The sequence below is a fragment of the Thermobia domestica genome, chromosome 2 (assembly GCF_964235325.1).
Source record: "Thermobia domestica chromosome 2, izTheDome1.hap1.1, whole genome shotgun sequence".
Classification (NCBI taxonomy): Eukaryota; Metazoa; Arthropoda; class Insecta; order Zygentoma; family Lepismatidae; genus Thermobia; species Thermobia domestica.
In genome coordinates this window covers 283,707,682-283,719,865 of record NC_137455.1, presented here as the reverse complement: position 1 = coordinate 283,719,865, position 12,184 = coordinate 283,707,682, and the positions used below count along the sequence as shown (strand labels likewise).

General features: G+C 34.3%; 1 protein-coding gene across 11 annotated transcripts in view; it reads right to left on the bottom strand.

The window, feature by feature from the left end:
• mub (poly(rC)-binding protein mub) overlaps positions 1-12,184 on the bottom strand; it is a 334,826-nt gene that overhangs the window by 173,070 nt on the left and 149,572 nt on the right. The window lies entirely within an intron of this gene.

The window sequence follows — 12,184 nt, the reverse complement described above, 5'->3', positions numbered from 1 at the left end:
GATCTCTTTTAATAAAAGTAACATGAGAATATCAACTAAAGCGAAATATCGTGCTTTTGATTTTGGAGAATACGTATTAACTTTAAACGTTACTGTTTTTGTTGCTCTTTCTCTTGTTGGGCCACCTTCTTAAATTCGAAGTGATACGTTTGAAATATACTTGTAATTACCCAAACACCGATTCCTCGAATTGTATGGTAATTCTTTTAGTTAGAAAACTGTCTCTCACAGAATGCAATTAAGTATTTGACTGCATTAAACCTAAATGTATAAATACTGCAAGAGCTTCTTTTTCTAAATTCAAGCAGCTTTCGAAGATATTTTATGTCGCATATACAGAATATTTCACTTCCACAAATAAAATATTTTTTTTAAAGGCGGAGAAAGTTAATACTGTGCAGTAAGTAAGTAATAATTATAATAATAATCTGTATTCCCAGACAATCCACTCACTTTAGTTTTCGATACGACTTCTCCAACATCTAGTACGTTTTAATACATAGGCTTCCCGAAGGATATGTAAGGAAATAAGGATGCATACTTCTATATTATTTTGTGTTATATATATACATACACGTATTTAATATATGCTCTAGTATTGTCTGTATGGTTGAAGTTTCAGACTGACGGAATAAAAATCAAAAGTAAAATTTCATCATTAATGATGAAACAAATTTGTATTACACAGTAAGAAATGAAAGTGAAAATACGAAGTCCAAACATGTTCACAAGCAGCAGTATTTTTAATGGTAACATAACATGTACAAAGAGTGGCTACTTTTAGCATGCAACCTAACAATTACTTATTCCTGATAATTTTCTCTCAAGCATCGTTTACGAAATGTTACAGCAGCATATAGTAAATGGATACAATACACGAGACTAGTCCTAAAAGTAACATAACGCAAATAGTCCTAAAACGCTGGTGACTTAGGGAAAACGTTCGTATGGCTGCTAATAATATTGCTCTATTTGTTGTTTCCTCCCTCCGAAACAAGCCTGCACCCATCCCGCTGGGACACTTACTCTTGGCTTGTAAAACCGTTTATAAACAAGCTACCACTTGGTGCTACCGCCAAGTGCCAAGTTCGAGCGCTTATTCGGTTTTTGAATGCAAAAACCTGCAACCAATTGAAATGTATTGTCAATTTAACAGAAGATATGGCGAGTCGTGCATGGATGTAAAGAATGTTCGCAAGTGGTGTAGGTGTTTAATTTACGACGAAGAAAGAAGCGGAAGACAAGTCAATTTTCGACAGTCGTGAAGGTTGAGCAAACCAGTGACTAGCACCTATTTCCTAAGCTGAAAGAAGAATTGGTCGGAACACGCTTCAACACAACCGGTGAAAGAAGAGGTTTAACGCTTCCTCATACAAACAGCGGCAAGCTGGTACGACATGAACATACAAAAGCTGCCACAGTGCCTACGAAAATTCATAGAACAAAATGGCAATTATGTATAAAAACAGATAAATATACAAGCTTTAAGATGATGTAAACATTGAAAATAAACCTTTCTTTACATAAAAAAAAAACAAAACAAAAAAATTTAATTTTGGGATTATTGTAGTATATTCACATCAATGTCAACTTGATACACATTATTTCCTTCAATTCAGCAATAAACTTCTGCCGATTCATGAAAAAAAAAAAAGACAAAAACTTAACATACATATACTAAAGTTGCAGTGACCGTATTAAACTGCATACCACTTAGTATATGCTTCAAATAATTTCAAAACGGCTGCTAGTGCACTGTGTTTTGATGCCACTGAGTGTATAGCACGTACGAAGGCTCGCTCTTAATTAGGGCTTAAGCTGTTGTGCATGTATCGTTTAGTAGAACATGAATCATCTTTCCATTCTGGTTTTTCATAAAATTGAAGGAATATTAAAAAAGAAAGTGTACCAATAAAACAAAGAGAGAGATTCCTGAAGATTTTCAAGTTCCAACTTCAACTACCGTATGTGTATGTACTGTTGGGGAAGCTAATATATTTTAAAGAATACTTTTCAAACTAATGTGTACAGCATTTTTTTTAAAATTCCACATTAACGAGGTAGCAAAGAAAAAGTGTTTACAAACGTGCAGATGTTAAATGCTTATTACTTTAGTTATTAAAAATTGTTGAAATTCAAATACTATAAATGAATTATTGAAATATTAACATTCTTGTTGGTACAAATAAGTATGTCTCTTCTCAAATTAAATTATTCTTTCTTGAAGGCAATAGTTAAAAATAAATATTTTAAATTAACCTAAGCATTATCAAGTGTTAAGTCAGCCATGTACACAAAATTTGCTTCCATGGTATTTTACTTGCACAATAGTGTATGTTAAGTTACGTCCATTATATCCATACAAAGCAATGTTAACTCACTAGCTCGCAAGTGCGTGTACTAGTCATCATACGTTAAAATAAAAGGAAGATCAGTGCGAAAAATTCATTCGTGTGTACACAAACAAATGACTTTTTTGACTTCTTTTCATTTCAATATTTAAGTTCTGATATAATTACACATATAAATAAATGCATGCCCTGCATACCCCTTCAATATGTAAATATACACAATAAAAAGGACGGGGCTCAATACATGTTTAAAATACTCTCTATTTTCTCAAAATCACTAAATATTTCATTTGAATTTACGATATTAGGCCGCATTATTCACTTTATATATATATTTTTTAATTTAATGTTGTCAAAGTTTAAAATATCAAAACAGAACAGAACAGGAAAACAATATATTACCTAGAACTCCAACCGCTTTTAACACAATAGATCAGCCTAACACACCAACGATCAAGAAATTCAACTCTACCTGAGTGTTGATGCCAACTGTGTTCTCCGATGACCATATTAACTACTGACAGAAGTAACATTAGTACGACTTCGTTCGATAATCTTGTAAAAACGGAAGAAACCATACAAGGGATGCATGAATTTCTGTGCATTTTATTGACACGTCACGATTATGACAACTTTTTATGATCTTACTGCAATAAGCAGAGGACGAAATAATCACACAGTGTTTCATTATATTAAAAGCCTTATGTATGTTATTTGCTATTTTTTATTGTATACGAACAAAATATGTTTACACCTGCATATATGTATAGTTAAGAAAAATGAAAAAAAAATCTATTTTTCTCTTACATCTATAAATACATGCAATTGTAAACTTATTTTATTAGTATTTAATATTATAGCTGCAGCTTTACTAGTTTTGACCTTAATTTGTACTCCACAGTACAATGTATCAAACCACTGCAGCACCTACTTTGAGTAGATACATCATAGTATTCTGCCCTTATAGGCAGGTCACTTGACGCAGCTGAGAAGCTTCCATGCTCATGATCTTTATCTAACTTCTTCGTCCACACGTATGATCTTTCTGTTTTATATCGTTCATTAATTGTAGCCTCCTTCGCCCTCTCCGTCTCTTCCCTTCCACCATACCCTCTAGCACGTCCCTCATGATAAATTTCTTCTCAGGCAATGTCCCGACCAGTTCCTCTTTTCAATAAAAGTGTCCTTTACTCCCCCACCATTTCTAACACCCTCTCATTTGTTTTTCGCATAATTCAACTAATTCTTTCCAATCTTCTCTACATCCACATTTCAAAGGCTTCCAGTCATTTTTCATCACGTTTACGTAATGTCCATGTTTCCGCTCCATACAGTACAACACTCCACACGAAGCATTTTCTAAGTCTTTTTCTCAACTCTTTATTCAAGGTCCCACAGACAGACTTCTTCCTTCTAAAGGCTTTTTTTCGCCATTCCTACCCTTGCTTTTATTTCACGTTCGCACTTCATATCATTACTAATAATACTTCCCAGATATCGAAAACTATTCACTTGTTCTATTTTCTCCCCTCCCACTTTTATATTTGACACAGACCGCTGCTTCGTTCCAATCACCATGACTTTTGTCTTTCTAACATTTTCATTCCAATTTCTTCAAATCCCTTCCTCAAGTTTTCTAACATCCTATTGATTTTCTTTTCAATAGGACAAGTGCCATATCGTCTGCAAATCTTAGTGAACCAAAAATACTTATGCCAGCACTCAGGGAACATATTCAATATTTGTGAGAATTAAACATGCACATGAAAATTCAAGTAGTTTCTATATGTTAACCCAAATGTGCGCTTACCTAATTGGGAAATGTATAACGTTATATAACCCAAAGTTGTATATTTCTTTTGAACTATGTAAATAGTTTCAACATTTAAAAGTTTCAGTATAGTAGCTAGAAAACAACTTGTTACGCATGTCCAATTAAAATTATATTCCATGACTGATCATGCTAACTGACGGTCACTTTCATTCCCACTGCATAATTACAAGATCTATTTATCCCAGATACAGTGTTATGTATTTATTTTTTTATCAATCGCGATAAATGTTAATCCATTCACCCGAAATTAATAGCCATATCTCCAACAACCGGTATCAGTGTTTTGCTACATCTGATCCCAGAGTTCAAATAATTAATACTACTTCTCTGTCTCTAAGCTTAAGATATTGGATCAACTGCATTGAAGGAGGGAAATTACAGTTAGTGTGACGTTAACGGAAGCAGATAAATCACGCTGCAATATCAGTCGTAGACCGAAAAATTGAAGTGAATGGAGTTTATCAGAAATTCTTAAGTTCCTGTGTTTAATCCTGAAACCAAAGCCCAGAGTACGAAGAAAGATCTTCGTAGACTTAAAAGAACTGTTTTTCTTCTTGTAATGGAGGTACTTTTTCTAAGCCGATAACGCTGAGTAGACGGGGAGTGGAGTAGTAGGATGACGTGTGGAGAAGCCCTTAAGTTTTAATCTCCTGTACTTGCCAGCCCCTTTTTTTCTTTCCCAAGTAAAGAGAATCTCGACGAAAGGAGATAATGGAAAGTTAGAAGAGCTCTTTGTGCACACTATCTTCTCGTTTGTTCTGACGTAACTTTTGAATGCAGGCCTACCGTGAGCATTTGTACTCTATCTACACGTATCTGTTATGTGCATATTTTTATGTAATACATATTTTGTCTGTCACAATTTTGTAACTGATGCTAACTAGCTATATAACTGTGCAAGGTATGATGATTCTACTTCCATTGCGATTCATGGTCAGAGAACATTTGAAGAAGTTTTCTAGTCTTTATTGTTAAACTTTCAATGAGGTAACTTACGCTTTAGTAATTACTTTAGATACTATCTGTGATTATTTAATTTTGTCTCTATGATGATGGGAAGGTTTTTTAGTACGGATTACGGAGAGAAGCTATAAACGGAAATATTAGTCATATGGGCAGAACCGATCAGGGGTCTTCTCGAAACATAGGTGGCTCAGTGGTAGAGCGTTTACCTCTGGTGCTTAGGGTCCCGGGATCGACCCCAGCCCCCGCCAAGTGAACTTTGTGGTGGACAAACACTGTGCGTGGGTTTTCTCGGGGTTCTCCCGTTTCCTCCCACTTTCTTCATTCCACCATTCCATTCATTACTCCCCATCAATGTCTCCTTTAGCCTAACAGGCATAATCGTGGGACGTAAGACTCAAAGATTTTTTTCGAAACATAGGTTCATAAGTGTTTCTGACAAGTCGTATTACATCATGAAGAAATGCTAGAATGAAAGTAAAATTGGTCTTCAAATGCTTGTTACCTCCAATCTGAAATTTTAATGGTACATTTAGTTTATCTTGTGTTTTAAGTTTTTCTACAATATAGAGGTTAAAAATGAAAGACCTATTATTAACGTGAAGTTCTAATTACGATCGGGGCTTAAATCCGGTGCAGTTGGTGGATGCAAAACCTGTCATGCAAGAGGAACCCTTACATATAACTGGTTCCTACCACACTCTCGCCTCCAATTGGATCCACGATATATTAACTGAAAAAATGTTTAAGTTCTATACCAATTTTACAAGATTAGTATTTTTGTGGTACAAGATCTTGGTATATTGTCACATGCAAAGATGCAATAAATAAATAAATAAATAAATAATGAATAAGCATTTTATTTCAAAGCTTACGAACATATCAATTACAGCTATCTTGGTATCAAACTGCGAAAGATATTGCACTATTTTTGGTTCAGACAAGCATTTAATTTTTATTAATTTAAAAATTATCATCTACATCCATTAAGAAGAATCTCGTAGAGAATATAATCAATTATTACACAAGAGGAAGAGCGAGAGAGAGAGAAAATTTGATTTGTTGAATTTGTTTACACAGATCCTTCCGACTATTCTGCTCTGTATTTTTAAGTTCGGATTTCTTTTCCATATTCACATTCCTCGAAACAAGGTTTGGCCATTTCAAAGTAGTACGAAACCTAATCTGATATTAATGCTTTCCTATTTTAAAAAAATACAATCTAAAATATTGTTTTATTAACAATAGTACAGATTAATCATACAGCCAAGTAAGCTTTACTGTGTTATCAATTATATCTACACAAATCTTCACATAAATCTATGAAAACCATATAATTCATTACATGAATCAATACTACTGTAGTATCGCGGATCAAACAAGTGACTGAAATTATGAACTCCCACGATAAGTCTACTACTATTGTAATTCTGTTAAGATAATGTCAATACCTCCGAAGCTAAAATACTACCACTTATATGACGAAGTGGTAGTGCACGTATTTATCTGCTCTCTCATAAAGAAGAGTATTTTGGCTGGTTACGCCTCTTTTCATACGAGTAGACGATACGTGAACTAATGTTGTTGAAAGTAATTAACAAATGTTCGAGTATGGAATTGTTAAGACTTAAGCAACACTAATATAATTATATACTACAGAAACATCCAACCGGAATCTAATCAATTTAAGATCCATTATTCTAAAGTAAAGTTGTCTTACCCGTAGTCACAACAGTAAACTCATCATGAGTCAAAAAGTATACCAGTCTAAGTAAGTACAAACATGTGCTGAAGCATAAGGAAAGAAATTCCAAAAAATGACAACGTTGGCACCGTTATTTGCACAGTTCCTTTAGTTCCAATTTAAGTATCACTGGAACTTTACGTAGGTCTCTAATATTCCTTTATAGCGAATAATTTCTTAATTTCTTCCTGAACAGTTTCAAGGATGTCCCTACGTATAGATAATTGTATTTCACCCAATATTTTACATGCACCCACTGGGTTCGTAACATTTCACTCAAAGCAATAATAATAATAATAATAATAATAATAATGAGGGCTGCTGGAAAAGTTTCTATAAACTACAATTAACAGTGCCAATATTCCGCTAACATTAAAAAAAGGGGGGGTTCTATGTGTAAATTATCTTCGTTTGTTTAAGCCTATTCGTTTATTTTTCACAGCAGCTTGTAGTTGTTTTCTGAGAAATGGACAAACGGATAATTAATTTTTAATGATTTTAAATCTCATTTAACACCGAAACAATGCATTGCACCACTTTACTTGACTTTTGGGGATGACGCGTTATTTAATAGGACTGTGTGCAATTATTTTCCGAATTCCAGCACAGCAGTGGCGGATCCAGGGGGAAGGGGCGATCGCCCCCCCCCCAGAAGAGGAAACTTTATTTTATATATATAAATAAAACCCATCCCAGAGTTCTTAAAAGTAGCTCTAGCTCGATCCGCCCCTGCAGCATAGTCACAATTTCACAGTGAAAAATTTCAAGAAAGTCGTCCATCCATGTCTGTTGTTGACATTAATGTTCATGCTATGCATAAAATCATTGAAAGAAGTCAGCAAGTGACATACCGTGAGATTCTGGTATCCCTGGATACTGAAAACCAATACGTGTGATTTTGCATGGTCACCTGAGCGTACGGGAACTTTTAAAGTCGTTAGATCCCATACAACTCGACCGAAGCTCAGAAACACTCATGTAAATTGGTGCAAAGGAATGTTCAAAAAAAAAAAAAAAATCAATAAGGAAATTCAAATTTGATGTACTACATCATTACAAGGGGGTGAAACTTAGATCTATTAACATGAACCCGAAACTAAATAAATAAATTTAAAAAAAAAACACTATTTGGGTGTTTGAAAGTGTCTAAACCAACAAAAGTTGTTTGTTCGAGAAGTAATACCAACCAAATGATGGCTTGTTTCTTCAGTTATACCAGGTATGTGGCAATCTAATGTTTAGAAGGTCGGAAACCTAAATACAGAGTGATATAAAATTTGTTTCCTAAAGTTCATCAATAATTTTTTTTAATGTAATTTTTCATCACAACCACCTCAGTTCCCATTCAGCGCACCGAACTGTTGAATTTTTTCTTGTCCAATAAAAAATATGAATAAATAACTCAGTGTCCGCACCAATCTGATTTGTTACCTAATGACTTCCTTCTGTTTCCATACATGAAAAATAAAATATGTGGTAAGCGAGTTATGTCACCTCAAGCAGCTCTTGATAAAATCTAAACAGCAGTTTTCTGAGGTAGCAGCTTTGAAGTGGAAAAAATAATTTCAAAATTGTTTTTAGCGTGTATAAAAAGTGTATTGATGCTTTCAAAATTGGTTTGTGTGTGTAAAAAAATATCGATCTTAAAAGTAAATACTATGAAAACAAAAAAACAAAAAAAAAAAAGTAATTTCGAGAGCTTCACATGTCTTTTCCATATTGATTACAGAAATCTTTCCGGAAGCCCTCGTAATAATATGTTCATTTTGAGATTAACTATTTAAATTCTGCAAAGGAAAATCGGGCCAAACACGAATGAGAACCATAATCAGGGACGTCAAGGCATGATAAGCAATAAATTTAGCCCCGACACTACAAGCACATCTCATCACAGAGATATCTGACTAGCCAACCTCATTACTTTCCAGTAATTACACAAGCTTCATAACTAACACTGATGGTGTATCCATGAGCGCATGTGCCTAAATTACCAATTATCTCAAGCAAAATTAATGATAAGCCGCAACATCCGTCTCCTCTAGCCCTTTTCCACTTCAGAGCTAGTATTCTCAGTCTCACAAGAACGCTGGAGGTAAACTAGAAATTGCATTTCACGTGTGAACGGAATTTCTTAATTGTCTTCCACCTTTCTTCGGGAGGTTCTCCGAAGCATTTACTCCACTTGAAATACTTCCACTAACCACATTCTTTTCTCAGACTAATAAAAAAAACTCTAAATTTTCTCCTAACTGGAAAATTACTATGCTTGAAGAGTCAACTTCTTACATTTCGACAGAAAATACGTCTGTCTATATTAAAGAAATATATTCTCTATATTTACGATTTGTGTGTCAAAAATAAGAATGTAAGCGTTTTTTAGGACTAATATTTTTGTTCAGAAAATATTACATTACAATTTACTTCTTCAATTATATGAAGCTTTCGGCTATTAAGGGTGAACTTAAAAGCTTGTTTTGCGAAAATGTATGCTGAACTGTCAAAATAATTGTTCACTTGTTTTGAAACTATTTTCTAAAGGAAAGAGAAACTACTTCCACAAACTACATCCAGGCACGAGAATTGGCTGTCCGAGCAGTTTGGTATTTCTATTTGAACATTTCAAATGTAATTTCAGAGTGTTCAGATTGCAGGTAAGTTTTGTTACGTTCGTCCTTACCACCCGCAACGCCTCATAAATTTTAATTTCGGTAGATGTCCCCAGAACTTCTTGTTTACTACAATTACGTACCGGACAAGGAAAACATCCGACACGGCAACTGTAAGTTAAACTTCATAATCGCATGGGAGAAATGATATATCAAAAGCTATTTAAATTAAACTCCTTGAATTTATCTTTTTTTTTCCTAGATCTAAAATCACTAAAATGTGAAGAAACAACATTTCACAAAGGGTTCTGACTGCTACCTCCCACAAAGCTGTTCCTGAATCTTCGTGTAATCTGGAGGTTCTCGACAAGGCAAACACATACCATTGTATCTCTTACTTTTATAACTATTACCGCATTTCAATGGTTATTACAATCCATCATTTTGTACTTCACGCTAATAGGTGTCTCTACTTAGTTGCCTGCCTGTCTGATGCCAATTCGAAGATGCATCAAAAGAAGATACTGGTAATTGATGTTCGGCACGTGGAGTCATTCACTACAAATTCTTGAACCCTGGAGAAATAATCACATCATAACCATATCGACAAAATGTTTCAAAAACCGCAAATTTTATGACCAACATTGGTCAGTCGAAGCTGATCAATTCCATTCACGACAACGCCAGACATATTTCACTAATGACTGCACAAAAACTGAACGAACTCGAATATGAAATTCTACTTCACTTCCAAACCTTCTTCTAAGTGATTACCACTGTTTGAAGCATCTACATACCTTCCTGAAGAAGGTATTCAATAACGAAGTAGGAACCCATAACGTCTTCGAATAGTTCATCGGTTCTAAAATTTCAAATATTTATGCTACCGAAATCAATAAACCTGTTTCCTCTTGGCACAAAATGCACAATACTTATTTTGATGAATAAATTTAATTCTAAGCTGAGAAACAGTGCTCTACAATTGGTAGTTCAGAACCGTAATTATTTCTGCACAGCTTACAACTGGAATTTTCATGTAAAAAAACAAGATCTGCATAATATGTGCAACTTGTGGAAAAGTTTGTGAACGAAACAAGTCATCGTTTCTGTAAGCCTAAAATCAGGGTGCAAATTACCGGGGGGATGAGGGCATTTTCCCCTCAATCATAAAAATTTTTCCCCCCTCCTTAAAGAAGTCAATTGAAATATCCCTACCGGGGATGCTAGTTTCTTTTACATGAAAATTCCAGTTGTAGGCTGTGCAGAAATAATGCCAAATTTCACTAATTTTTGTCATTCCTTGTAAGTTTGATCCGCTAGCTAAGCTCCCAGGTTACTTGAAGAATATCAAAAGCATTCTCAAAATTAAAAATCGGTGATAGTTCGCAAATTAATGTAATATCCACCTATTAAAATGCTACAATAGCAATTAAAATCGCCTGAGCTCCAACCTATAATTTTGACTTTCAAATCTTTCATTTACGGTTATGTGTGATTTCACGTTTAACAGAGACAAACATTTTGAGTATTTCTACTTTAAATAGTCTAAATTAGTTAACTATATCTTTTTCATGAAGTTTATGATATAAAATTATTGTTCAAAGCCTTTGTATTTTAATAAGCCTTCTCTAAAGTCAATGCATGTGAATTGTGCTTCCATCTTCCGAGTTCTTTTAAACTATGTTTATATGTTTGTGGTCAATTCTTTCGACAATGAGATCTCGGAAATTACAGGCTCTAGAAAGATTGCTGCTATTCATTGAATCAAACGAGGGCACTTCCAGAATCTGCCGAAGAACTGACAATTTAGTTCGTGATGAATAGCAATGTTGCCGGGTGCATGTAAGTAAAAGTTTTATCATGATAATTTCAAAGTTTCTTTTTCATTGTTTTCAGGAATAGCATAATGTAGACAGTTCCTTAACACACTTTTTGATGCACTGAAACATCAGCAATGTTCCCAATTCAGAATGTTAATTTACGAAAACCACGTTTTCCCTAGTAACGGCTTACAGAGGCCGCATCCTATTAGTTATCGGTGGGAATGAAAAATTCTGTTTGCCATTCAGTAGTTTCCAAGCTACTCTAACTACAAAAACTGAAAATTAACGACAGAACATCTATACGTATGAGTTATGAGTCAATTTAGTGTCTTATAAAAAATTGATTTACACCTTCGGTTACATCTGGCAACACTGTGTGGTTCCTAGTGTACTTCAATCGTTGCTTCTTAGTTTAAAAATATATGCACGAACAAAGCTTCATTTTAACCATTATTTGTGTATCGCTTCCGGTTCAAAAGTTCTACTATCCCCAACTCAGGTTTGCATTGTATATTGGACACACTGTAGAATCATATGCCGTGCTTCGAACAAATAGGATTTAAGTTAAAAGGACTGATTCGAAATCTGTCATATCATGATCTTAATCTTAGACATTGAAGTACTTTGATTATAGATTGCCTCGTCTACCTCTTATTATTGCTATGGAGGCCACAAAAACTCAGAAGTTTGAAATAGTACAGCATTCTTAGTTTGCAACACTGACAAACTATAGTATTGTATGTTTTACCTTCACATATAAATTTGAAATTTTTATAACCTGGCGTAGTGTTATTAGAAATAAAATACTTTATGTTGGGTTGGCTTAAGGTTGTGACACGTCCCCGTTTTCAATGAAAGAATTA